Source organism: Anas platyrhynchos, chromosome 13 (genome assembly GCF_047663525.1).
Source record: "Anas platyrhynchos isolate ZD024472 breed Pekin duck chromosome 13, IASCAAS_PekinDuck_T2T, whole genome shotgun sequence".
NCBI classification, from domain to species: Eukaryota; Metazoa; Chordata; class Aves; order Anseriformes; family Anatidae; genus Anas; species Anas platyrhynchos.
In genome coordinates, this window is record NC_092599.1 from 4,441,285 (window position 1) to 4,468,027 (window position 26,743).

General features: G+C 50.2%; 1 protein-coding gene across 11 annotated transcripts in view; it reads left to right on the forward strand.

The window, feature by feature from the left end:
• The first annotated feature begins 906 nt into the window (after positions 1–906).
• Positions 907–26,743, forward strand: part of FOXP1 (forkhead box P1) — a 364,496-nt gene continuing 338,659 nt past the window's right edge. For 3 of the 11 annotated variants that reach the window (XM_072044454.1, XM_072044448.1, XM_072044461.1), the window contains exon 1: positions 908–1,207. The gene's annotated coding sequence lies outside the window, so the exon portion shown is untranslated. Of the gene's footprint in view, positions 1,208–2,304; positions 2,646–3,176; positions 3,258–3,807; positions 3,900–26,743 lie in introns of those variants that run through there. The other 8 variants (XM_038186088.2, XM_072044467.1, XM_072044450.1 and 5 more) reach the window with 7 other exon arrangements.

Sequence of the window (26,743 nt, forward strand, 5' to 3'; positions counted from 1 at the left end):
GGTCCTGCCCCGCGGTGGGGGTGCTTGAGGTGTTTTCAGGGTGTTTCCAGGGAGCCAACCCTTAAAAGGGCTGGGGAGCTTTGTTTGGGACCCGCTGGAAGCCCCAAAGTTGCAAAAAAATTAAAAAAAAGGAAAAAAAGGAAAAAAAGAGAAAAAAAAAGGAAAAAAGGAAAAAAATAAAGGGGTAAAAAAGGAATAAAAAAAAGGAGTGGGGGAAGAAGCTCCGTCCCGGAGGGGGGACCCCAGCCCTGCCCCGCAGCCCCCTGCGCTGCCCGCGATTTTCAACTTTGCGGAGCTGCTCCCGGCCGGGCAGCACCGGCAGCTCCCCGCACACAGCCCCCCCTCCACGGGACCCCCCCCGGAGACCCCTCTGGGCCCCCCCCACTCCTCCTACACCCCCCCAGTCCCCCGTATCCCCCAGCCCGCGCTGCGCACCCGCGCAGTGCTTGCGCGCCCGGCGCAGGGGGGGGGTGCGGGCGGTGCGGGGCCGCCTGGATGCGGGGGGGGGGCGCAGAAAAGTTGCGGAGGGGCCTTGGGGAGGGGGGAGGGGGGGGCGCAGCGCTGAACCGGCGCAAACCCCGCGCAGAACCCGCGCTGAACCCGCGCAGGGACGCGCAGCGAGCCCGGCTCTGCTCCCGCACCCCCCTAAATCCCTCCCTTTTTTTTTTTTTTCCCTCTTTTTTCCCCATTATTCCGATTTCCCCCCCCCCCCCCCTCCTCGCACCCAGCCTTGTTTACCCAGCAGGTGGATGTGACGTCAGGGACTGACAACAGCAAAAAATAACAACATCTCCCTCCGCGGGGGCGGGCCCCCCCCCCCTCCCCAAAACGGCCCCCTCCGCGCTCACCCCCCCCCCCCTCCCCTTTCTCCATCCCCCATCCCCTTTAGGGCCGCGGCCGGGCTGCGCCGCGCGGGGCTGCGCGGGGCGGGCGCGGGGCGGGGGCGGCGGCGGCAGCAGCAGCGTGCGGGGCCCGGCGCCGAGCGGAGCCGGGAGCTGGGAGCTGGGAGCGGAGCCGAGGGGCGGCTCTATTGTTATTTACCGAGCGGCGGAGCACGCCGCCGCGCCGCCCGGGCTCGGCGTGCCCGGAGAGAGAGAGAGAGGGACGGGAGAGGGGAGAGGGACGGGACGGAGCCAGGCGGCCCCCAGCCCAACCCAGCCCAGCCCAGCCCAGCCGAGCCGGGCAGCGGCAGGGCCGAGTCGTGCGGGTGAGTCCGCCCCCCCCCCTCCCTCCCCGTGCCACCCCCCCCCCTCCATCCCATCCCATCCCCCGGCACTTTCCCTCTCGCACTTCTCCCCCCACGTGTGCCCGCCGCGACCCCTTTCCCCTTCCCCCCCCCCCCCTTTTATTTTTCTCTCCCCCCCATCACCACCCCGGCTGCGCAGCCCCCCCCTGCCCACTTTGCAAACTTCCCCCCCCGCGGGGAGGGATGCGGCGCCCCCCCCCTCCCCTTCACCCCTCTCTCCCCTTTATCCCTTTATCCACCCCCCCCTTCCCCTCTACCCCCCTCCCCACCCCCCTATTTTCAGCGCTCTCCGCCGGCTCCCCCCGCGCAAGGGGCGCGCAAGCCCCAACTTCAGCGCTCGGGGCAAGAAGTTGCGGCGGGGCCGCGCCCCCCCCCTGCACCCCCCCGTGCCCCCCCCAGCGGCCGGCCGGGCCGCCCCCTGCCCTGCGCACCTGTTGCGCCCCCCCCCCGCGCTGCCCTTTGCGCGGCCGCGCATCTTTGCGCACCCCCCCCCTCCGCGTCCCGCTGCGCCCATCCCCCTCCTCATTTATTTTTTCCCCTTTTTTCCCTTTTTTTCTTCATTTTTCCACCCCCCCCGGAGTGTTTAAGCGAACACCCGCACCTCCCCAACCCGGCGCTGCGCACCCGCGCATCCCTCTGCCCCCCCTTCCCCTTCTCTCCATGCAACCCCCGCGGTGCGGAGCCCCATAGGGACGGCTCCGTGGAGCCGGGGGGGTACCGGGGAAGGGGTGAGGGGGGGGGTAGGGGGGGGGGCACATCCGCGGAGCCCCGCGCAGCGCCTCCCGCACCTGCAGCCCGCCTCCGCCGGGCACCGGGAGGGTGCGCGCTGCAGGCGGCGTCCGAGCGGCGTGTCCGCGCCTCCCTCCTCCTCCTCCTCCTCCTCCTCCTCCTCCTCCTCCCCCCTCTCGCTTCTTTTTTTCTCCGAAAGAAAATAAAAAAAAAATAAAATAATAATAATAAAAAAACAAACCCGAAGCGGGCAGCGGGCTGGGCTACGCAGGGCGCAGTGGGTGCCCCCCCCCCCCTCTCCGCGCAACTGTGCCTTAATTCCCCGGCCCCTGCGCGCAGAGCATCGCTGGGCTGGCTGCGGAGCGCATCGATTTTCGCGAGCCCTCCTCCTGCCGCTTCGCTGTAATGATTTTAATTGCGTGGTTTTGCTTTGAGTGAACCCAACCGAGCGAGATTCCTCCTTCTTTTTTTTTTTTTTTTTTCTTTTTTCCTTTTTTTTTCCCCCCCGTCTCCCTCTGTCCCCCCCCCACCTCCCCAGGCTGCGCAGCCCTAGCGCACCGCCCGAGGTCCCGCCGCCTGCCCGCGCCCGGCCGCCGCTCCTCTAGGGAAGCTGGAGCCCAACTTCTGGGCTCCGAAGTTTAAGGTTTCATTTTTAGTAACTGCTCTTTGAGTGAGTAATGTCTGTATGCTGCTCGTAGCGTGTCGTCTACACAATGTAGCCTGCTGATTTCTAGGGGGCTGAGCGGTTATAAATATTAAAGCGATTCTCGAAGCCGTGTTTCCTTTTTCCATGCAGTTTTTCCTAACGTTGCGTTTTACCTGCTTTAACATAATGTTGCTGTCACTAATGACAGGCTCTTAATTAGGCAAACTTTAAAGCGTGTCGTCAAAGAAACTTGCTGCTTGCGCTGGTAATCCACGGTTTGCTTTAATTTAGGTGGAGGGAAAGCAGGCATCTCGCTGGGTTGTTATTTTTTGCAGCTTGTGCCGCTGCTGAGAAGCTCTTACTTTTTCTAAGTTTGAGAGATCCTGAAGGAATTCGAGTTCTCAGCGCAGCGAGCGTAGGCAAGGAGCTACGCTGCATCTTTGCGAGTAAATTTGGGGGAAGAAGGGGGGAATCAGGGCTCCTGGTTTCAATTTCTCTGCTCCGAATCTTTCCCCCCCCCCGCACGCTCGATTTGCACTATCTCACAACCAGATTGAATGGACCAGGGCACTGGGGGAGGAAGCTCTTCACTAGTTACCATTCAAAAGGTGTCGGCTAAAATCTCATTGCAAAAAGGTATTGTAGCTTTAACATCTTGCATTGGCAGCATTCTTCCCCCTTAGTCTTTGGATTAGTCATTGTATGAGAGACAGAAAAAAAAAAATCACTTTTTTTTTTTTTTTTTTTGGAAAAAGTAAAGTAAACAGCCTCCAACAAGTGAACCTTGACAACCCAGATTAAGGAAGGCAGGAGAGATCAAACAAAGCTGCTGCTGGGCTGTTGTCAGGAGCTGCCTCACTGAAAGCTCTGGACTATTCGATCAGGCAGCAAGGCTATATGTTCACTTATGCAGAAATGGACCATTACAAATGCTGATCTTTGTTGTGAAACCAAAGGATAACTTTGGGAAAAATAACTGCTATTTCAAACAAGGCTTTCTGGTGCTTGTGATTTCGCTTGCAAAGTTAGGTTTTGTGCATGGGCTGGGCTGGTGTTTCTTTTTTTTTCCTTTTTTTTTTTTTTTTTTTTTTTTTTTTTTTTTTTTTTTTTGAGTGATAGTGCTTTGGAGTGCATTGTATATACTTCCCGAGTGACTTAGGATTTGATTTTTATTTTCGCTGTCTAGAGCTGCGGAGAAGGTGGCGTCTCAGTAGTGCAATGTTGAAAGCAGCGTAAAAGTTCTGTGGAATTCAGCTCTTATTTCTGGATCTCTGAATTGTAAGGAAACGTGGATTATTTATTTTTTTTTTGTTCTGTGTGTGTGTAAGTGCTGTGCTGATGCATAATAGAGGAGTTTGGCTGTGATTAAGCATTGTATGTTGTCTGTCTGTGTTCCTAGAGTTCAGAAAACTTGTGGTGTCTTTCTTTCAAAGCATATTACCCGGGTGGCACCTTATTCTTGATATGCCAAGGTTTTTGCAAAACTGTGTGTAACTTGGCTTCGTGACTGTGTTGGAGAGACTCAATTACTGTGTAGTTTTGAGAGAAAATTGTAGCGAGGGGCATTAAGTGATAATTGATTTTTACTTCAATAAATATTTTGAGTTTAAGTCTTAACCAACCTTAACCAGTGCGAGTTAGTGATATTTTTGTTGCTTTACACTTTGATGTTTGCGCTTGTACACCTCACTGTAAACTCTACAAATAAGCCACCCATTTAATTTCTTTAAAGCATTCAAAAACAATGGGAACATCTATTAAAAAATCTGAGGAAAAGGCTGTTACCCGAATGTGTGTTAACCAGGAGGCAGACCAAGTGCACATCTACTGAAGAATTAAGAAATGCAAAACGTTTTCACATAAGTATTTCTTTAATTAACAGTGCAGATCACACAATAAGTACTTTATACTTTTTATAAGGTAAGGTTTCATAACCATCCTGCATAACTTAGCATAAAGCCTGTAGTTTTTTTATGGCACATACTTTAATTAGACAATAAAAAGTACGTGTGTTAAACATGCACATGTATGCTATTAAGCCGTTTTGGGTAATGTGTAATGTTTTTTAACAACTATAAACATTTTCTGCTTAAATCGGTTCCACCGGTGATAGCAAGGCAGCCGGTTTCTGTGCTGGTGAGGGAAGGAGCAGGAAAGTTGAGCAGAGAATTGTGCACCGGGCGTTACTGCACAGCATACGCTGCAATATGCTTTCCTGTTGGAGGGGATCACCTTTTTTTTTAAGAGCTTCAATTTGCATTATCATCCGTGGTATGATGCAGCCTAAACAGTTTAGCTCTGGAATTATCCTTGTTTCGTGGTATTATAAAAATTAGGAAAAAAGGGGGTAGTAAAAAGGTGGATTTATGGAGCGCAGCTTAGCATGTCGTATGCTTACTGCTCGTGGTCATTTATAGAGAGAGATCGAAGCTGATAATGTAATTCATTTTGTGAAGTGTCTTTTGAGCATGTATTTGTGTATCAAATGAAATACCACATGCACACACATATGTAGGATTTGTATGTAAAATACAGTTATTTCTGCAAGGCTGTCCAGTTATTTATAGGACATAATGATACTTCTGTCATCTTAAATTTTCTCAGAGAAGCTTTAATAAATTTAAATAGATTATATGCTGTCAGAAAATAGTATAAATTTTGTTTACGATTCGCTTGCTTTAAGGTACTTACACTAAAGAAGCTCATTTAACCCCCAAGACTGAGCAGCATTAAGTGGCGAGAGGAGTCTGCCGAAGAGCTGCTGCTGCCCTTTGCTCTCGTGATAATCTTAAATTACTGCAATTTAATTGCAACTTCGAGGCACCGAGCTGAAACCTCTTCCCGCGGCCGAGGCAGGGCTGGAGCGGAGGCAGGTAGCGGGGTGGCTGCGGGGAGGCCGTGCTCCATCGGGCCTTCTGTGGCCAAAACGTGTGCCCGAGGGGAGCCAGGGGAGAGGGAGCCTCAGCTCCTCGGGAGTGGGATCGGGATCAGGCCCTCAGGAGCCACGCAGCTCGGGCTCGCTGTTGGCTCACGGTGTTTTAGGGGACGTTGGAGTCCTGCCTGGGCGCTGTGCTGGCTGCCAGGCATGGCACGGGCCCCGTGGCCCCGAGGGCGAGGTCAGGGTAGGCAGCTCGGCTGCGTGGGGCCTGATCCGGAGCAGGCTGACATCAAACGGCGCTGCTGCCTTCGGGTCTGTGTCCCTGACTCACACAACTGCGACTTCGCTCCCCTCCCGGCCCCCCTCGTGTTTTCACGGTGGCAGTCGGAGCCCGGCGGCGCTTGCCGAGGGGAGCTGATAACCGTGGTGCGCTAGAGATCAGCAGCCTGTCTGCGGCTGCTCCGAGAGGTCCTGGCAACAAAACTTTGCTCACATGCTGAGCGAGGTACGGAGAGGCTCGGGGCCGTGACTTCTTGCCACCGAAGGCACGCCTAAAGTGCTTGGCTGCGCTTTAAGTCGCGATTCGGATTGCTGCTCTGTTGGCCAAAGCCTTACGAAATGCCTTCTTGCAGTCAGAGCCGACCAAGATCTCGTGTGTGTGTGCTGGAAGTGCTCGCTGACAAAAACGCTGCTCGCAGCCGGCTGCTCTCACAGTACCGTGCCGCCGGATTCCCGCAGCTATCGCTGCGCTGGGAACCGCAGCGAGGTGATGCCAGGGTATGCACAGGGAAAAAAGTAGGCTGGAATAAATCCTGCAGTCGTTAGAGGGAAAACTTAATTGTGGGAGCTCTGTAGCCTTTTAATTAAAAAAAATCTCTGTTTGGGGCTGAAGAGGGAATGCAAGCCGGTCTATTTTTAGGAGCTCGGATATTTGTTGATTGGGGTGTCTGCAGTGTTTTATTTAACGTGTGCTCTTTTTTCTTGCTCCAGCGTTGGACCTACCAAGTCAGAGAAACCGCTGGCTCCGTTCGCGTGCAGCCTTCTTTGCAAATATGCTCTAGGGTTTTGTCTTTCTATTCTCCTGGCACCGATCTCTTCCATGCATGCAAGCGAACAGGCTTATGTATAATGGCTGTTTGTACGTGGCAAGTCTCCAGAATAATCTTGATAACTTTTTGTTCAGTGCCATTCTGGAAATGAGGATAGGGCTCCGTGGAAAATGAGAGAAGAGGAGAGCCTGGGCACAATCAATTCTTCTCTCCGAGAAGCATCTGGTACCTGAGGAGGACTAAATAATTTTTCTCCTCTCGGTGACCCTCCCTGTGCTGTTTTTAAGACATCCCCATTTTAGTGCCTTGAAATTGCAATTAAGTTGTAGTAATTTAAGATTATTGCGAGAGTGCAAAGGGCAGTGGAAGCTCTTTAGAAGTCTCATCTCAACACTTAATGCTACTCAGTCAGGGGGTTAAATGAGTTTCCTCAATGTAAGTACTTAAAGTAACTAAATCGTAAACAAAATTTATACTATATTCTGACAACTAATAATCTATTTAAATTACATTAAAGTATGTGTGTGAAAATTTAATTAAAGACAGGAATACTGTCAAGCCCTGTAAATATCTTGACAGATCTACCGAGATGGAGCCCATACCATAAAATACGTACATCTGATACGTTCTGGTGTTTCTGGGAGTGCCGTTTGGAAACTAACTGGGGGCCTTTTCCCTCCCAGTTTGCCTCTTGGTTGCAGTGGTCTCGGCAAGCAACGCGAGTACTGGGCCATGGTACTGGGATGATCCTGTGCTGTGTTGTTTAATGCTAAGCGGTCTCTGTGTGCGGTACTTGTCGCTGCCGTGTTTTTATTAGAAGTGCCTGCTTCCTCAGTAAGTTAGTTCGGAGCTGCTGCTAATTCAGACGTGGTGCTCCTGAAGGCGCAGGCCCTCACGGAGCACTGGGCGTGCTGCACCTTGGCCCTCTCCTGTGTATTGGGTAACATGAAACAGCCCAGAGTGCGGTGCTGCTGGCTCTGTTGTGCCATTGTAAGTCCTGAATCATTTGATTTTTTCAGGTAGAAAGTGCTTATGGCTTATTTTCCCTGATTTCATGAGATGCACAGGGAAGCGTTTCCCAGGATATCGGTACGCGCACCCGCCGCGCAGGCCCCATTCCTGCTGGTGCCCTTGCTGTATGTGCTCTGGGGCGCTTTGGATTTCTGACCTTTTGCCCTGGGTACACACAAGTGGGTGTGCTGAGCCCTTGGCCACACTCGGCTGGGGGTCCCTAGAGCTACAGGGGTTTGGGAGGAGGACCAAGGTCTGGAGAGAAGGCCGTGATGGGAGCGCGGTGTCTGGGCTGGGCACTGGGAGCACAGAGCCTGACGGGAGGTGGGCCTGTGGCGCCTGTAACAGCATCGTTAGTTTTCCCCTCTTCGCCAGACATTTCCTTTCACGTTGGATCTGAGCTGTAGCCACACTTCCCGATCGGTCCTGTCACGTTGTTGCTAACAATTAGGGTCAAGTGTCTTTCCTTGGGCTCCGCGCAGCCTTCGTCTTGGTGTCCCTCCCCCAGCTCCTAGCCTGATCTGGTCGTTCGTTAATTAGTAGATGAGGCACATTAACACATCAGTAAACTGGAGTAGTCAGACTTCCCAAGGCATCTCGGGAAACCCTCTCCAGTTTTCTGTGACCGGACATGCACTATTGCTGATTTAGATAGCGGAGCCGGCGATGCCAAAGTGTTGTTAAGAGAGAGATAAATAGAGAGAGCCCAGCAGTGAGCAGAATGTCATGTCTCTATTAAAAAGATGGTGATAAAGGAAGATAAAACGGTGAGGGGGATTGGATGCGTGTTCAGAGCAGCGGCTCAGCATCTGATCACAAAAATCGATTCAGAATCCCCCTTCCTGCAAAGCCCTTGCCCGCAGAATTAAGAGGGAAGCGTGCGTTTGATGGCAGTGAACACTGGCGCCCTGCACGTACTTGTGTTCCTTCCACAAAGCCTCCGGAGGCTTCTCGGGGTCTCAGGAGCTGTCTGCCTTGGAGCACCCCTCCCTCTGCCCTTCAAAGTGTTTCCCCCTGCCCAGCAGAGGTGCCCATGGGATGGGTGCTGGGTGCTCCATGCTGCCTCTTGCCCCCATTTCGGCGGCGCCGAGCCGGGCTGCGCGGCCACCTTTGCTGCTGACGGAAAGTTGGTTCCCGTCTGGAAGTCGGTCCTTGGCTTCACAACAGAATAACAACGATGCAGATTTTTGTATGTTGGAGTCTTTTTCTTGGCCCGGCTGCCGGGTGCAGAGGCTGCTCTGCAGAAGTGAAAAATGTAACTGATTATAAAGAAATGAGTGGTTGCAGCAGAGGAGAGGGGAGCAGTATTAATTTTACCGGTTCTGTAATGAAACATGCAGTATAACGTTAAATCATCGCCGCCTTGTTTGCTGAAAGGATGTTAATCATTCCATTAAGAAGGATTAAGTAATTAACTGATATTTCTGTAGGAACCAGTGTCAGTTTTAAGAAGCATCTTCCCAGCGCCACACAGCGAACGCGAGGTTTGCGTTTCTCTCGCTGCCAGCAGAGAGCTCGGGGCTGAGCACAGGCAGGAGAGGTCTTCCCAGGAAAGTTCTGGGAACGCCGGGGCAGCAGAGATTGGTTTCCTTGCAAGTGAAATGTGCTGTTCTAATGGCCTTTCAATTACAAGGTTGTCTGGTACGACTTTTGTCAGCTGGGTCCGTTGCAAACCTCATTTCATGAGTGGTCTATTTGGGATTAAGAAGTTAAAACCTTCTTGAAGTGTTCATCCGGGCGCTTGCTTTTTTTTTTTTTTTTTTTTAATGATAGCTTTTATGTTGTAATGGCAAGCTTGCTGACAGTGAGTCATGAACTCTATCTCCCATGAACCTCATGACAAATTTTCGTTAGCTGGTCAGGCAGCTTGCTTAGCTCATCCAGCCCGTTCCCACGTTCTGTCCTCGCACCGGGAAGAAAAAACCCATTGAGCCGGGTGGTGTGACTCCTGCCTCCCTCCGCCTGCCGAAATCTGCCTCCAGACAGCAGCTCAGGGGCATCCCGGAGCCACTCCTGGTCTGGGGCAGGTTTTGAGGACGTCGAAGCCGGATTCGGCAGGGAGCGGTCAGGCGCGGGGCAGGATGCGGCCCCCAAGGCTCTTGACGTTGGGTGTTGCTCAGTAAGGTCAAAAGTGCGTTTTGGAGAGGGTGCACGTGCAGAGGGAGGAGCGGCGGGGCGCGGGAGAACAATGACAATATTTTTCACAATTTGGTTTGTGAAGGCTCCAATTCCAGCCCTCTGACCGTGAGAGGTGCGGGAGTCGGGGAAGCATCTGTGTTAGCGTGCCTGCATCCTGTGCTCCTGGGCTTGCTGCCTTTCTTCTAGGACTCGATCCATTTTTATTTTTTTTCTTTTTGCCTTGACGGAGAATGCAGAATTTGGCATTAACCTTGTGAGATTGTTGCCCTTTCTCGTCTAATGGCCCCTCTTTCTAATACTGCAGTTAGCGATACTGAAACTTAACCCAAACTGATATTTCTGTGAGCGATAGGAATTCTGCCTGGCAAATAGCATAACACAGGGGCAACAATTGCATTAGTATTGATACCTTCTGCTTTCATAACTGCTCTACTTCTCAAATAGGGCCCCTTCAGACAATACCTTGCAAACTCTGTTGATCAGTGTACTGTAAATTATTCCTCCCCCTCGGGTGAATTTCTTAAATAGGTGTATTTCCATGCGTCTCTCCTAAGCCAGCCAGATTTCGCTTCAGTTATGCGGCCTAACCACAAATGTATCTGTTGAAATCTCAGGAGCTTCCTTGGGTGGACCGAGTTTAAAATACGTGTGTATATATATATATATCGATTTGGCTCAGAGAATAAGATCTATGAATATTCACGCACGTACCGTATAATAAGGATGCACATATAATAATCTGGATGTTTGTACAGCACATCACAGGCTGTATCCAATTTAGCAGATTCAGAGGAGAGATTTTATTCTCATTAAGTTTTACAATAGTAATAACACATTAACAACTTCGGTGATTTTTTTCTGATCAGAGAGTTATGGCAGGGGCCTGATCCTGCTCTGGTTGAATTAAAACGAGAGGGAGTCTCTGAAATAGCTCACAGTAAAATGGTTTTGTTAGTTTTAAATGCTATGCCATGCATCTTTGTTCAGATAATGTCTTACTTGGTTTTCAAAGCTCCCGAATTGTATGTTTAGAAAAGTGAAAATGTATTTTTCAGTGATAAATTACTTGATACTTCAAAGGCTTTGAAGGCGGAATGTCAAAACTATGCGATATAATTACAGTTTGTCCAAGTATTTTAAAGTTCCTCCCTGGCTAACCCATTCCAGTTTTCTGAAGGCCAGCAGCGTAAAGAATGAAACCTATTCAGAAACCTCTCTAATCCATCTTTGCACTTTCAGGATTTAACTGAGAAGGGGAGAAACTCATCCTGGTGTATTTCAGCTGGTGGTGTGCGGTGTTCTCTTCTGCTGTGCTGTTTTTTCTTTGCTGCTATAAAAACAACATGTACAGCCCTCGAAAGCAGTGTTTCACAGGAGCTGAAATGCAACATTACCTGTGAATTAAGCTAAATTATTTTAAGCCTATGCAGCATATTCTGGGTGATAAGCAAGCGGAGAAGGCTGGATATTTCCTATTTATTTTTCAGATTGGCTGGGATGTGGTCTTTCCAGAAAAGGGTCCTTGGCCAGGCGAAGCAGAGGACTGACTTCCCAGCGAGGGCTTTGTATTTGCTTAGGAGTTGTTATCGTGCAGAGCCACGTCGTATGGAAATGGACATTTATTAACTAGGATTTTTAGGGATTGTAATAAATGCCATTAGGTAGAGGCACGCTCGTAGAGAGGTAAACTAGTAAATCTGAACAAACTGGAAAATAGTAGCTATAGGCTTCTGGCTCTGTTATCAAACTTGCTGCATAAGCCAGAGTTTATGCACTGTGATAATGCTAATGACCAGCAGAGCCAATGATGCATGACTGGAGGAAATCAGTGGGATAATCGGAGAAAGTTATCAGGTTTTTGTCATTAAATATTAGTGATAAATAATACACTTCATTTTGAGTAGATGGGACATATTTAATTCTGATGTGGAGAGTTCCAATTTAATAAGGGGCATTGCTGAGTGAAATGATAATCTTTTGTAATTTAAAGAGAAAAATAAAAATGCATTTGTTTCAGCATAATGTCCTGGTGGCGGCCCTCCAGTGCTGTCTGTCTTGACCAGGCTTTGGTAGCGAGGGCTGTCCTTGTGGCTTTTGGAGAGGGCTGTTTATGGCAGGGTGCTTTATTTAAGTTATTAGCTCGTGCGATACACAGCTAATTACTTGGGGCCAGAATCACAGGGGATCTGTTCAGTATAAACTAGGCATCGCCTTAAATTTTCTGCTGAAAAACGTTAATATTTTAGCAAATCTAAGCTCCATGCAGTGGTTCCCCTAGAAAAAAAGGTGCCTGTCAAGACAGTGGCAGGAGGAGAGGAACGAGGACAAAAGAAGGGGATAAATTAGATCTCGTCTTGCAAGTTATCTGTTAAGTTAGTGGCGAACAAGGAAGAGAAGTGTAGCTTAAGCTGAAGTAAGGAGGATATTAATAGTCTCTATAAAGGACAGTTTGCACCAGGAAAAAAAAAAAAAAGTCTGGTTGGCTTTTTTTAGCGAAGCAGGCTAACACCCAGTGTAAATCTGTGTCATTAGCTGAAGCAGCGCGTGGTACGTAGAGCATCGCTTCTCCTCCCGGGAGTCTCAGCCTGCGAAGGCTCCTGCCTTGGCTGGAGGCCGGGCTGGTGGAGCATCACCCGAGGTGCTCAGGAGCTGCAGGACCTCGGGCAGGAGCTCAGGAGCTGCTGGTTTTGCCCAGCCGGCCACGATCTTCCCACCGCCCTCGGGCATCGTGCTCAGCGCAGGGGCTCAGCTCCGGCTTCCCGAATTAGATGGCACAGTGAGTAAACACAGCTGACTTGCCAGCTCTCACATCCTCTTTTGCAGCGGGTATTGCAGAAAATCCTGCAGGTTTGACTCATTTCAGAAGTTCTGCACTGATTTGAAGCGAATCTCGCCCGAGTTTTGAGAAAGAGCTGGAAGCCAGGCCACAGCTCCGGAGCGCGCAGCCTCCTGTGCGTGAACACGCGGTGCTTGGTTTGGCCTCCGCGTAAACGTGGGCAGCTCTGAGTAACTTCAGCTAGAGTTATGTGCCTGTGTCTGAGGGTAAAATTTGGCCTGCAGTCATCCTTTGTTGAAAGCTTTATGGAAATACTTTCTTCTCGCTATGCACAAATATTTACTTTCTGGTGGGAAGAAATACTCTTTTTTTTCTTAAATCTATTTTTTTTTCCCAACTTTATTCTATAAGCATAAGGAGGGGGTGGCAGATATTACTCTTAATGCCCTGTCAGTTAAAAAAAAAAATAATTTGCAGGTTTTCAACTAGTACTTTTTGTAGGTCCGAGCAAAAAATGAATACATTTGCTTATGCTGGAAGCAATGACTACTTGTGTGAGGGCAGTGAGCCGTCCAGGTAGGATGGGGTTTCTGCTTAACACTGTAGGAGGAAAAGGGCATGCAGAGCAGAAAAGTTTCCTGGGTAAATAAATCCCATGTCAGATACAGCCCCCGTTTTAAGAGCAGCACGTCTTCATGTTTCTGTTCATCGGTGTTGAATCACCTCTGCGTGTCAACCTCTGCCTGCTGGATGCTCTCAGCAGATTGAGGAGGAGGAGGAGGACACATGGCTCTGCGGGTGCATTGAGGAGGTCCACACGTGTGCCGTGACTCAGGCGTGCTCACACCTTCATGGCATGTATTAAATGAGCGTTATTTCCTTGGGCAGCCTCTGTCTTTGTTCTTGGAGGGAGGATGCTGCTGCTCTCTCAGGTTATTTGGCAGCGTGCATGGGGCTGTGTGGAAGGAGGGCTCGGCTCACCTTGCAGCCTGGTGGAGTTAGGAGCAGACCCATCTGCTGGTCCCTTGTGCCGTGGCTGGCTGCAGGGGGTGAGACCACGCAGGCAGCTCAGCTCGACCAGCAGAAAACAAGCTGGGCAGTGTGTTCTGCTGCTTGAGCGTCCTCGTTGCTCTCTGGAGGTCGGTGGTACCCATGGACTGCACAAAGCCGCACCACGCGTCCCTCTGCCCCTGGCAGCAGGCAGGGAGCTGCTCCAGAGGCTGGAAATTTGGGTAGGGGCACCGACAGGTAGCCAGGTTGTTAGCTGCTGCTCTCGGCTCTTTTTTAGTAACTTATCTGTGCGATAAGCAAATACAGCTGCACATAAAACTGAACTAAAAGTGTCTCCAGCCTGTTAGCTAACTTGTGAGTTAAAGACCGGGAGCTGATAAGGGAATACGTGGCCGGAGCTCGACGATATCACGGGTTTACTCCGAGGGAGGGTCCGACCTGCAGCCTGTGGTCACGCAGCCCGTGCTGCCAGGGCACAGCAATGCAACGTTTGCTCCTCCGTGCTTGGAAGGCAGATCACGAGCATGGCTCCAGCATCGTGCCGCAGCCCTGGCTGAAAGCAGCAGGTGTTTGGTGCCTGGTGTGGCTGGTCGTTAACCATGGGGGTGTGCTGGGGGGGCTGAGCAAGGCTTGCAACACGCTTCGTGCTTTCAGGGCTCCCTGGCTTGGCGCAGGTGCACGTTAGCAGGAAGAGAAACCCGAGGAGCCCTGGGGGAGCCGTGCTCGAGCCGTGCCAAGCAGGTACCGTGTGCGAGTGTTATCACCTGGTGATAACCTGGCGTGGGGCTGCTGCCTGCACGCGTCGCGGTGAGCTCAGGGGTGAAGTCGTGCCGTGGGCTGGCACCGACCCGATCCCTGCCAGGCGCTGTGGGCACATTCCTCCCACACCTCAGTGGCTTTGGGGGCTGTGCGGACAGGGGGCAGGGCCTGGGTGGGCAAATAAACCTTCTTACCCACCTTTTTGTCCTCCTTGGTTTGTGCCTGACTCGGGTCCCCAGCACCGTCTCCTCGCGGCACTGCTCAGCCCAGGATCTCACACAGCCACATGCACCCCTCAGTAGTGCTCGCCGTGCTTTAGGGTCATTTCTTTTCATTCTTAGTTGTCAAATTCATACCTGATTGGCACCTTAGGTGCTCGCAGTGCCCCTGTGTTTTTCCTGCTCCTTTTAGGAGGGGTTGGTGGAGGGAGAGCCCAGGCCAGCAAGCACAGTGAGCATCTGGAAACGTGCCCCTCCGCGTCACTGCGAATTAAGTGTCGCAGACAGAAGCAGAGCTGAAGCTCTGCGAGAAGACCTCTGGCTTGATCCAAGAATGATGCGATGTGCAAAGATGGAGAGAAAAGCAAACTTCTCATCCAAGACCTGGAGCCTGTGGTGCTCTGCTCGTGCCCCAGCCAGCACCTGCTGCTCTGGTGCCAGAGCCAGGAGAGCTCTGCTTTTAGTTGGTGAGGTGGCCCCTGGTTGTTAGCAGCTGTGTCGGGCTGTAAAAGCTGTAAATTTCTCAGTAACTAGCAGGAAAATATTGTGGATGTGCCTTTATTCCCCACATCTGGATACGCCATGTTCCCGTTAAGGTAGGTGCAATAAAAAGCCTTTTCCTCGAGTGTGGCAGCACAGGGGTGAGCTCGGCTTCGCTCTGTTCTCAGAGCAAGCCAGCAGCAGGAGCTCCGACCGCGTGGCTGGGATGGCAGCTCCTGCTGCAAAGCGCTGCGGAGCTGCTGGCCCAGAGGCTTTCTGCTGGGTGGTTTGGGGCTGTGCTGAGCAGTGCTGGCCCCGTGCACGCTGCTGCGTGCGGGCATCGCGTTGGGGATGCTTTGTGGTGTGCTCAGCGGGGTCTGGAGACCCTGAGCATCCTGGCTGTCCTCGTGGGTGCTCAGTGCAACGTGAGTGAGCATGGGCAGGGGGAGCCAGGTGCTTCGGAATGGCAAAAATGTGCCTTGGTAGGAGGCAAAAGCAGAAATTTTGTGTGCGCGTGTTGTCCGAACCTGCCAAATCTGTGTGGGAATGGGGTACACCTACAGCAGAAGCCAGGACATCCCACACTAACAGTACAGGGAGCACCTGCTGGTCTGCAAGGAGATGAAAACCAAAACCAGGCAGTGGGTGATGGCCTCGTGGTGCCAGGGCAGCGTGGTAGCGAGCTGAAACGAGAAGCAACCTCGAAACCGCGCAGATCCCTAAAACCGTGCGCTGGGATTTTTTTAAAAAATTACCTCCATTGGAATCCTGGAAGCATCTGATACATAATTAATGCTCTTAAAAATATACTCCATTTCTGATTAATCCAGGGCTGCGGTGTGTGCTAGTTAAACGTCTGGATCCCAGGGTGCAGCGCGAGGAGAGCTGCGGCTGTAATCTGTTTGACGCTTATAGGAGAGGACGTTTGCAACAAATAAACACATTTCCCGTAGTCTTTTTATTTGTCGGGGCCAAGCTTACGTCTGTTGTGCTGAGTTTGTTGACTGCTAAGTGTTTGGAGATTTATGCTGATATTTTGTAGATCTCCTGGAAAAAAAAACAGCTCAGGACTAATTAGGGAGATGGGCCGTGCAGGAACGTGCCGCGCGGGTGACAGCGTGACCGGGCTGATCATCTCGGGTAGGGCAGCTGCAATTAAAAGCGCCAAGGCTCAGTGCAGGGGAGCTCCTCAGACACTCTCCCACAGGCACAAGCACTTTGGGGGATGCACGTTTCCCACAGGACAACTTCCCAAAGCTGCTGGCTGCCTTTGGTCTCCTCTCCAGAGGAGTTTGCGGCTGGGCACCGCGAGCACAAGTGCGGCTCGGCAAACCTCAGCCAGCCCAGGGCTTTACTAGGACGGTTTGGGGGCTCTGTAGCTTTACTTTCTTGGAGGCTCTTGCTTTGGCATCTTAAAGCAGTCTCGGGCATTGCATTTCCTGTGACAGATTTTCCTGTCTGTCCTCTGTTTCTGTTCCTTTTTTCTGTTTTTCTCCCTTCTTCAGCTGCCCACTGCCCTGTTGGGTGACTGTGTGATCCTGCCATCTAAAACCTTTTTCTTCCTCCATCTTACTTTCATTCCTGTTTTGTAACCAGCCCGCCAGCTGCTGCCATTGCCCAGCACCCTGCTGGGTTTTGGGGTGGCAGCCCTGCGTTGCAGCAGCCGTGGGTGGCCACGTGTCCCCTATTTCCCTGCCCAAGCATCGCGCCTGCAGTGGCCAGAGCTGTGCGGGGCCAGGAAAATAGTGATTTCCCCTTTTTTTTTTTTTTTTGGCTTTTGTGGTCTCCAGGTGCTGTGCACAGTGTGGACGCTGAGCCGTGCAGTCCTGGTGCTTCTGGGTGCACCTTAATAATGAACTCAGCTTTCCACTCACCGCCCCTTGCCTTCTGTTATTTCTGCACTTTGGAGTCCTGCCCCAAATCGTGGTAAGGGGGAATGAGGCTGGTTTGGTGAAAGCCTCTCACCCACAGCTGGTTCTTGGCTTCCCTTCCCATCAGTTGGGCTGGAGGGGCTGCTGCTGCCTTGTCCCGCTGTGTAGGGCACCCCTGGTTATCTCCAGGATGCGGGAATGCGCTTGGTGTAGGCTTTGCCTTTAGGTCCTGAAGAGAGAGAAACGTGGAGATAGGTGTGTGCCAGGCTGTCTGTGATCCTAGCAAACTGGGGCAAAAAAAAAATATTGATTACTATTAGTAACAATTTTCTGCAAAAACAAACGACTTTCTTTAAACACAGGGTATGTTCTAGGTGTATTTTTGCTCAGTTTAGGATTTGAGCCACTTGCTTTGATACCGATTTGTGTGAAAGCACTTGTGTTGGGCAGAAGGAAATGATAAAAATCTACAAATTAAGGCAAAGGAGGAGAAGGGCAGCGGGCAGCAAGACATCCAAACCCGTTGGCCCTAAGGAGCGTTGCTGCAGGCGCAGCCCAGCTCCTCTGCTCGCCGTGGCCAGGCCGGTGATGTTTGGCAAGTGTAGTGACGAAAACAAAGAGTGAGATTTTGGGGAAAAGCAGTATCTGGTGACTACAGCAGCGCAGGTTTATTTTTAGAGCCCGATGGCATTAGAATCGCAAGCATTAGGAGAACTTCTTAGCTCGCGTTATCCTCCGAATTTCTTTAATTTATTTTTAAAGTGGAAATTTTGCAAGCTGACGTTTTGCAGCGTGCGTCGCGCGATTTGGCTGACAGCATTGTCTGGCAAAAGAAATAACCAAATTATTATTCAGTCATGGGTTTTTAACAGCCGCAAAGCAAGTGGATGTTAACTAAATGATGCAATTTATTCCCTTCCTGCTTATTGCCAGCTTGCCTATTACAGAGAGACTGCCAGCTTTAAATAAGTGGTACCCAGATGGTAGTCGCATGACGCCCACTTGGTTACAGAGCCTAAGCAGGGAATAACTCGGCAGCCACTACAAGCTGTGGGTCAATTGAGGGGGAATGCCTGTTGCTTCACAGTTTTGCATATGTAAATCTGTTAATGTTATGTCAGTATTGTGCGGTCTAAACACAAGCACTGCCTTTCTCTGGGGCCCAGATGAACTTGGATCGCCGCCCGGCTAATGAGGAGCTGCGAGCGCAGCGTCAGGCGCGGGCTGCCGCCGCCGCTCGCTTCCTCGCCGTGAACTTGCCCGTGCCCCTGCAGCCCCGGCACTCAGCGCCTCTCCATCCGCTATTTTTATCCCCGCCGGGGAAGCCGCCGAGCTTTGGGCCCCGGCTGCCTCTCCCGTGGCCTCGCTGCCTTGCCACGCTCCCCTCTTGCCTTCACCGAGCGCAGATGCGGCACGCGGCTGCCTCCGAGGAGTCCTGACCTGCCTCATCCTCAGCACCCGGCACCAACATCTGCAGCGGGGAAACAATTTTGGGGAAAGCACCTCCATGCTCCAGCCCTGGCTCTCCTTGGGCCCTGCACACAGGGACCTCCAACTGCACGGAGACGGTCACTGTGAAAGCTGGGTCTGACCCCCCCCCCTCCTTTCTTTCTTTACTTTTAAAAGTAGTAGTTAAAATTGTTTTGACATGGGAATGCTTTTTATTGATGATCGTTTCTGGTTCTGAAAAGTTTACGACGATGGGTGAAAACAACAACCAAAAAAAAAAACAAAACCCAACCATAAAAAGCCGGGACTGTAATACGCTGAGAGGCTAAAAAAGGACCAATCGTGTTGATTTAACCAAAGAAAATGTTCCTGGAGGTATTGTAAATTTTATGTGCCAGATGAAAAGCATTAAGTGTGTTATTTTTCACGAAGGGAAAACATTCAGATTTGAACCATTTTGTAAATTATATTAATGCCGTAATGCTGCTTAAAAAGCTCGGGGGCAGCTCCGTGAGCACTCCCCCCATCCCACTGGGACGGCTCGGGGGGCTGGGGGTGCGGGATCCACACCCTGCAGCAAAACTCTGCCTTTTGGGGCAATGTGCTCTGGAGCTGCTTTCCCCCCCCCATCGTCTTTTTTTGGAAGTTGCAAGTGAGTTTCGAATGCAGTCAGAATAAAATTAGAGGAGGAAATAAGCCGCTCTGGAATGTAGCGGAAAGCTGAGATGTTTGAGTATTTTATCTTTATTTTGCTAATTATTTGTCATGGAGATCTGCGTTGATTCCCTGAGATTTCTCCTAAGCCTCTTAGGAGGAATTTTTTTGGCTGGCAGTGATTTTCCTGCGCTCCCCGGCTGGAGCTGCAGTGCCCACCCAGCCCAGGCACCGGCTCCTCGCCTCCCCTGGCTCCAGGAGGAGCCCTGCAGGTTGCTCCTCATCCTCTCCACACTGTGCCCAAACCAGACCTTCAGTGCCACCTGCAGCCACCTTGCCCAAATTGTGGCGTGGAAATGAGAACAGGCTCAGAACAGCGATGGTGATTTGTCCAGCAGTTGTCGTTTTCGATGGAAGGTGACTTAGCAGTTGTGGCAGAGCCTGTAGCAAATTCTGGTACGATAAAGGTAAATCAAGCCAGGCGTTGGTTTATCTGTGATTTTCCAGTTCCTTGTATTGGTGCGGGAGCTGCAGCTTACCCTACTGAAAACTTAATTAGGCAAACAGAATGCTATGTTAGCAGACACTTACGGACCCGATGTGCTCAGGACTAAGTTAATAAGTTAATAAGGGTTATATTAGGTGTTTCTAATGGGACTTGCCATTTTTTAAAAAATAAATGCTGTCTTTGGCAATAACTTTCCCCTGCTTTGGGGGTTAATAGTTTAATTGAAAGGCTTGACTGTGTCCGTTCAGTCACAGAGGATCCCTTCTGCCGTGCAGGGCGTTAGTGCAAGTCTTCAAATCCTTTGTTTGGTGCTCGATGCCCCTCACAGGAGAAGAGCGGAGTGAGAGAAGGAAACAATCTGTTGTGGCGTGCTCTCGGAAGAGCCCGCAGACAGGAGCAGAACAAATCTGCAGAGTTGGAGTGGGTGTAGGGGTGCGTGCATGTTTGTGTGCAATGTATTGAAAATGCCAATAGCTTCTGCCTTTTGAAGGCTCCGCATCGGAGCTGTCAGATTAGCTATACCATTTCCAAAAATAACGTGACGAACAGACTGATACTGATTGTTCAAAAAGGCATCATTATTCCCTGATACTTTTTCAGGCTTCTAACATCCCCACTTGAAAAAGGTGTTTCCATGCAGCATTCCTCAAAAACTGTTTGCTGGGAGGGTTTGATTCCAAACTGAAGCTGGTTTCTTGCATTATTTTAGAAGAATGACAAGGGAGGAATTGCCTTGTTTTCTTTTTTATTCATTTTAGCAAATAGATTTTTGGACAAAAGACAGCACCGTAAAGCCTGCAAATGGCTGGAAGTGAGAAGTTTGGGACTTGTTGTTCCATAACCAGTGTTACACCTTTTCTTTCATGTCTCTGTGCTCCCATCTATGAAGTGGGAACAGGAATAAGTTGCAGTGCTGAGAGGCTGCTGGATATTGAAGTAATGCTTGTGAAGTGCTGAGGTTATCTTTTGTGGACTGTTTTGATAATAAAAAGAGGCAATTTCTAAAACCAGCGTCAGCCTCAAAGTGAGGGCTCTGCTGGTGCAGTGCAGGGGGTCCGTGGTGTTCCTCAACACAAGGTTTGTGCCGTCCAGCTGAGTACCCCTGGTTTTGTGCCACCGAGCAGGACTGTCAGCGGTGACAGACTACAAAACATGGGAGAAGCAGCATTTGCTTGTTAGGGTGGTGATACAGATCACAGCACGTGCAACCTGTAAAAGAATCCTTTTAGGCTGGTGCCTGCGTGTGGCAGGCCAGTAAAAGTGTGTGTGTGCGTGCTGGATGTGGCAACCTTTTTTTGGCAAGGAGAGCAGTGCCCGCTTACCCAGCAGGGATAGCTGTGCCAGCAGATAAGTGGTACTGCAGGACCCAGAGAGAGAGGAGAGCATGAAAACACTGGGAGACTTTCATCATTCGACGCCCATCCCTGAGCAGTGGAAACCCTCGGCGCTGAGAAGTGCACAGAGCAGAGCTTGAAAGGTCCTTTGGTAGCAGAGACGGTCGGGGGATTCCCTGCGAGAAGATCAGATAAGATAGTAAGTGGAGGATTCAGGCGGAAAAGTGGTTTGGAATTGCAAATCAGTGGTTTGCCCATAAGTGGTTTGGGTTGGCTGTGGTGTTTTCTGATCATTATTATTATTATTTTTTTTTTTCCGAAGACGTCTAGTAATTTTTCACTCCTGTCTTCAAGCTTGAACGGTTTGTGATTTTCAAAGGCTGCGGGTGGCTGTTTGCTCCAGAGCTCCGGGAGCTTCACGGGCGGCTGTGAAATCACCGCTCGCCCTCCCGAGGATCCTGATCTCTGTCTCCGATAGAGCTCCTCGCTTTCAAACGCTTTAGCATGATTCGTTGCTTTCCTGAACGTTGTAGGAGGTTGAATAAATACGATTCCTACAGTATGTATGTACACACGTGTCTATATATATGCACATAGAAAGCGATGAAACTTGGCCGTGCTGGGTGCTGAGCAGCTCGCCAAAAGCAACAGGAACCGGTGTCAGAACGGGACTTGAATTTATCTGCTGCTCGCTGGTGATCCCACAGCTGGGCAGGATCCAGGCAAGCAAACTGTGATGTGCTGACTGTTCTGTCTCTTCCCACACAATATACTTGTATTGGGAAATGTATATTAAAATATTTGGGGAGTTGGACATCGTGTCATCGCTGGAGGAGAGCGGCTTTTAATGCCTCGCTTGGATTGAGCCCTCCAGACCTCACGAAGTTCTTCCTTGATGTGAAATGTAAAGCCTTGGCCTGAGAAAAAATTAGTAATGGTCTGCAAATCCACTGGTACAGGGCTGCAAAGAGAGGTAAGTGGGTTTGGGGGAGTTTTTGCTGAGGTGGCTTGGAAGAAGGCAGTTCGGGGTGGCTGGGCGTCCCAGGGGTGGCTGGGCTGTCCGTGCCACCCTGGCAGCAGGAGGAGGTTGTTGGGGCTCGGGACATGGGGAGCACTGGTTGGGGTTGCTGAGCAGAGCAAGTGTCTGAGTTTGGAACTGCAGAAAGCACCCTCTTAATGCTCGCTCTGTCATGTTATCTTCAGCTTGTCTCCTGGCTGGGGCCCATCTGCCCCTCTGCGCCCTTGCACCTCGGCTGCTCTGCTTCCACAGGAGAAATCAGCCAAGGAAAGTTTGGGCTGTGCTTTGTGCCCAGGTTAGGAATAGAGTGGGTTGTCAGAAAAGCACTAGTCTCCAGCTGGTGGGCTTGCCCTGCGTCCCCAACCCCCCTTTGATGCCTGCTGTCCTCTTTCTAGTGCCTAAAACCTGCAGCTTCATTTCGTCAGCCTCCGTGAGGCAGTGGAGCTATCTCAAAGCCCTGGCACTCGGAAGACTGAAGATATTGTTGGCGTAACACAAGTATAATTATCATCAGTATAATCAACAAGGATTACTGGATTGATTTCTTTTTTTTTTTTGCCTTCAGATGTTTAAGAAACCCCAAACTTGCATAAGAGTGCATAACTTGGTAGCGTTCCGCATTGCTGGAGGCGTCCTGGTTGGAGCTCGGCTTCCCTGGAAGAGGCAGCAGCTCGCATACCGGCGGGCTGGGTTACGGGCGCCGCGTTGCCAAACCGTGGGGATAACCAGAATCAAAGGATGGCGATGATCACGCCGTGTTGTCCAGCAAGGTGCTTCTGCAGTTGCCTGTGGCATCTTGGCCAAGGAGGGGAGCATCCGAACCCGGCTGGTTCCTGGGGGTCGGAGGAGCCCCAGCAGCAGGGAGGACGCTGCGAAGCCGTGATCCCGAGCCTGGGAGGTGGTTCTCTTCCATGCGAACTTCTCTGCTGGAGAAGTTCAGCTGAAAAAAGCTGAAGGAGGCTCGGTCTCCTTGGTGATTTGGGTGAGGGTGAAAGCGGCTTTAATCTTTTTGGCTAGAGACTAACATGAAGGTACAGCCTTCTTAAAACACCTGGCAAAGGAACGCGTTTCGTACAGGTGTAGTTGCTTTTGTTTTTTGTCCTGTGTTCTCTTGCAAATGTGCATCCCTTTATTTTTCCTTTGTGTTGTTTTTTTTGTTTTGCTTTTTTCCCTTCACATACTTAGACCTCCTTTGGAAGTTTTCTTTTCCATCCAGGCACCTGCATTTCAAGTCTCTATCATGCAGATTCGTTTTTCTCTTTAGACATGTGCCATGCTGACAGGCCTAAGGCTAGAACATGCTTTTTATCTGTGAAGGTTTTCTCTTGCACTTTCGCTTAGAAAAGGTGATACTTTGAGGCGAGGGCTAGGGGCTGTGCCATGCTGTTGAGAGCCAAGACCTGGCCTGCTCCGTGCTTGAAAATCAGCCTGTTCCGGACTTGTGACTTGGATTTGGGAGTGCTGAAAGGTTTGTGTGCCTGAATCAAAGGAAGCGAGGTGTGGATTCAGAGAAAACCTGCTTGAAGAGTGACTTGTGAGCTTAATTCCAGTGTTAACTTTACCAAAATACAAAAAAAATAAAAAATAAAAAAAAAATCTGAAGAGACAGATTGGATTTTGGAGGGTTGTGTCCATATATGAGGGTTGTGTCTGTGTTCTAGCTTCTTTATTTTAGTGCTGGGTTAATATAGAAACAGTGGTCCTGAACATCAAAGGCATCCAGATGAGAAGAGAAATCTAAAAATCACAGGGTATGCATGCACTGAATTTGCATCAGAAGCTCTTTTTTGGGAAATTCAGCTTCTTTATTGAATCCTTATGGCATAGGCACTGTGTCTTGCCATCTTCTGGACTGCCCCAAGAGCATGTTCGCTGACTCCCACTGTCTTCTGCATTAGCATTGGCTTCTGCGCTCCATTTAGATTTTCTTTAAAGCATTACATAAACAGCCGTCGTGTAAATACAAGTGTTTGTAATGGTGCTTTTAAATTAAAAAGACTCTTGGATTCATGCAAGTAGACACATGCTTGCACAAAATAACTTTTGGCTTTCCCCTAACACTTTTCAGAATAATTTAAAGGAAGAAAAGATTTGCAAACAGTTGTAAAAGAGCCATAAAAAAACGTCAAATACCAGACCTTCAGCTAATTGTAAACTGTTTTGCTCTTGGAAGTCGTACAACATTGATCTCATAGCTGCTTCATTAGGAAGGTGCTTCTGTGGAGCACGGGAGCTGCTTGCTCAGGTAGCCATGAGCAAAAATAGCAAGAGCTGTCGGGCTTCTGTTCTGAATGCCCAGTGTAAACCAGAATAGCTCCAGGCAGCTGAAGTGTTCTGTATCAGAAAGGGAGGCGAGCATTGCAGGAAGCTGAATAGAAAGAAGCTGCAGAGCTGAAATACTTCTTTTCTCTTTGGCTGCTTTATCCTTGTGAAGGCACGTGGTCTTGTGGCAGAGGGGCATTTTATAAGGATCCACAGCACAAGGGGCTGCTGGTATGGATGGTGAGCACCTGTAGGCTTGCTCTGAGACTTTCTGCCCATGTGGAATATATTCCCATCCTCAATTCTCAAAAAGGAGACATATGAAAAACTTTCCTGGACAGAGAATTGGCCAACATCCCAGGCCAGCTGGTTAGTTGCATTTTTTTTTTCAGTGTTTCAAGGAAGACAGACGCTCGTGGGTCAGCATTTTTTGGTGGAGACTGAAAAAGAAAGTTAGTACTCCATTAGACCAGATCAGTGGAAAAACTGTCTGAGCTCAGCTCCAGTTGTGCGGTGTTTCACTTGAAGAAGGTGCCGTGTGCTCTCCGTTGGGTGATTTCACTCTTTTCTTCAAACACTGCAGATCGGGGTGTCTGCTCCGAGGGAATATTAATAGCAACCTACTGGGGCTCATCTCCAGCGCATTCACTCTCGGTCTCTCTCCTTTAACTGGCTTCTAAAGCTCTGTCATTAAAACTCTCTAAGAAGGGAAATTCTTGCCTTTGTGCATTGGTCAAGCCAATGAATGGTCGCCTGTTATCTGCTCAGCCCGTGTCTGAGTCAGGCTGTCAGAGACAGAGCTGGAGTCAAAGGGACTTTATTTCAGGCATCTCCACCTCCCCTGGGTTAGCCGTGGAGAGGATTCTCTTCCCGTCTGTTCCTGAACCAGAGATGTCCTTGTTTAACAAGAGTGGGATCGGGGAGTTTATCTGGCCCAGCCATTTCCTTTTGGTTTCCTCTCCCTGCAGCAGTCCCGTGCTGATCCCTTACCCCAGCTGTAGGTATGGGCTGTGGCTCCCTTCGCAGTGATTCTTCCAGCTCCTAACAAGGGGAGGGGGGGATCCAGAGCGTCACTGCTCACCCCTGATGAATTTGGGCTTCTTTTACATTTTACATGCCTGGTTGCTGGAAGTCCAAGTCGAGACTGGCAGCTGCACATTTGCTTTGTGAGTGTTGATGTGCTAGCAGGGAACTGCAGGCAAGGTTCAAGTACTGCGTGTGCTTCCAAAAATATATATATATATATCTGAAAAACCGATGTGTGAGTTACGTGGCAGTAGGTTTGTGGTTATCAGTGTGATTTGTGTGTGCTCTTAGTACCAAGTGCATGTACATGTGTGTAAGACCTGCAGCACTGCCATAGCACCACACACCAATGGGCAGGGATTAGGGCAACACTTAGTAATTACTAAGTTTAATTACAGCCCTCTCAGGTGTGCAGGGGATGCTTTCCCTAAAAGCACATCTTATTTTGTACCCGGGGCTCTCATTGCTATGTGCTTTCCTTGTGCCTGGCAGCCCCCTGGCACTGGTCACGATGCGGTACTGGTGGCAGAGAATCCAGATATCCGCATCCCAGACCTGGGCAGACAAAGGTGCAGGGCGTGCAGCTTGGCTGAAAGTCCGTGAAAGTGTGGAAAAAGGAGCGTGGACCTCCCCAGGAAGTCTCCAGCTGGTGGCTGGACTCCAGCACTGTTTTTTCCCCACTGTGGCAGCCTTGGTTGGCGTCCAGCTGCTGCCACCATATGAATATTCAGCGCCAATAAAATATGCACAGCACCGCGAGCCGTGCCAGGGTGAGGATCTTGAGGGCGCGATGAACTTTGTAACAGCATTACTCAGTTGTAGGGGCACGACTGATGCAGCGATTGATTTCTGAGTTGAGACTTCACCTTCTTTTGAGCAGAGTTCATCCCTGTTTGCTTTTCATAATAGCGTTATTACACCTCGCTGGCAGCAGGACAAGGGAGAAGCTACCGTGCAGCTTTTCATTCCTCGTGAACTCCTGTGCAGCAATCAATGGTGGTGAACACCCGTCCGCCAGGCCTGAATTTCACGTATCTGATATGTTATCAGCCAGCTCTCGTGGTATTAACACTAATGTAAGACTCCTGTTTTAACTCAGAGTTTTCCAACAGCTACAGAAAGAAGGCCAAGAGAGTTTCAGTATTAAAGAAAAAGGCAAAGGGAAAAAAAAAAAAAAAAGCAAAGCTATGCTGCTGTACCAAGAATACCAAAAATGGATCTTTAAACTTTTTTTTTCTCTTGATCTACTTTCTGTATGACTCACGAGCCAGGCTCTAAAATGGCCTCCAAACATGCATGCATAATTTGTACATCCACGTGTCTGTGGATGCAGTGCTCTTAAATAGCCCCGAGGCACTGCTCCGTGGTGGCAGAGCAGGGAAGGGGCCAAGGAGATGGGTTCCAAAAGGGACCTGATTTGAGTCAGCATTACCTCCTTGATGCCCCTCCACAAGATTTCAGTGCTGTGCCCCATTCAGCTGCCAGCACCAGTGCAAGTGGCTCTGGTATGGGCTCGTTATCTTGGAGAACATCTTTGGTTTGGTTTGGTTTGGTCCCATCCTCCTGTGAAAGGCATAGCCTGTGAAAAAAAGACATGGCCTTTTTGTGTGCCAGCTCCTTACCAGTAACTGACTGGATCTGGGAGGCTGAGAGAGAACCAGGATTTTGGAAAAAGTTAA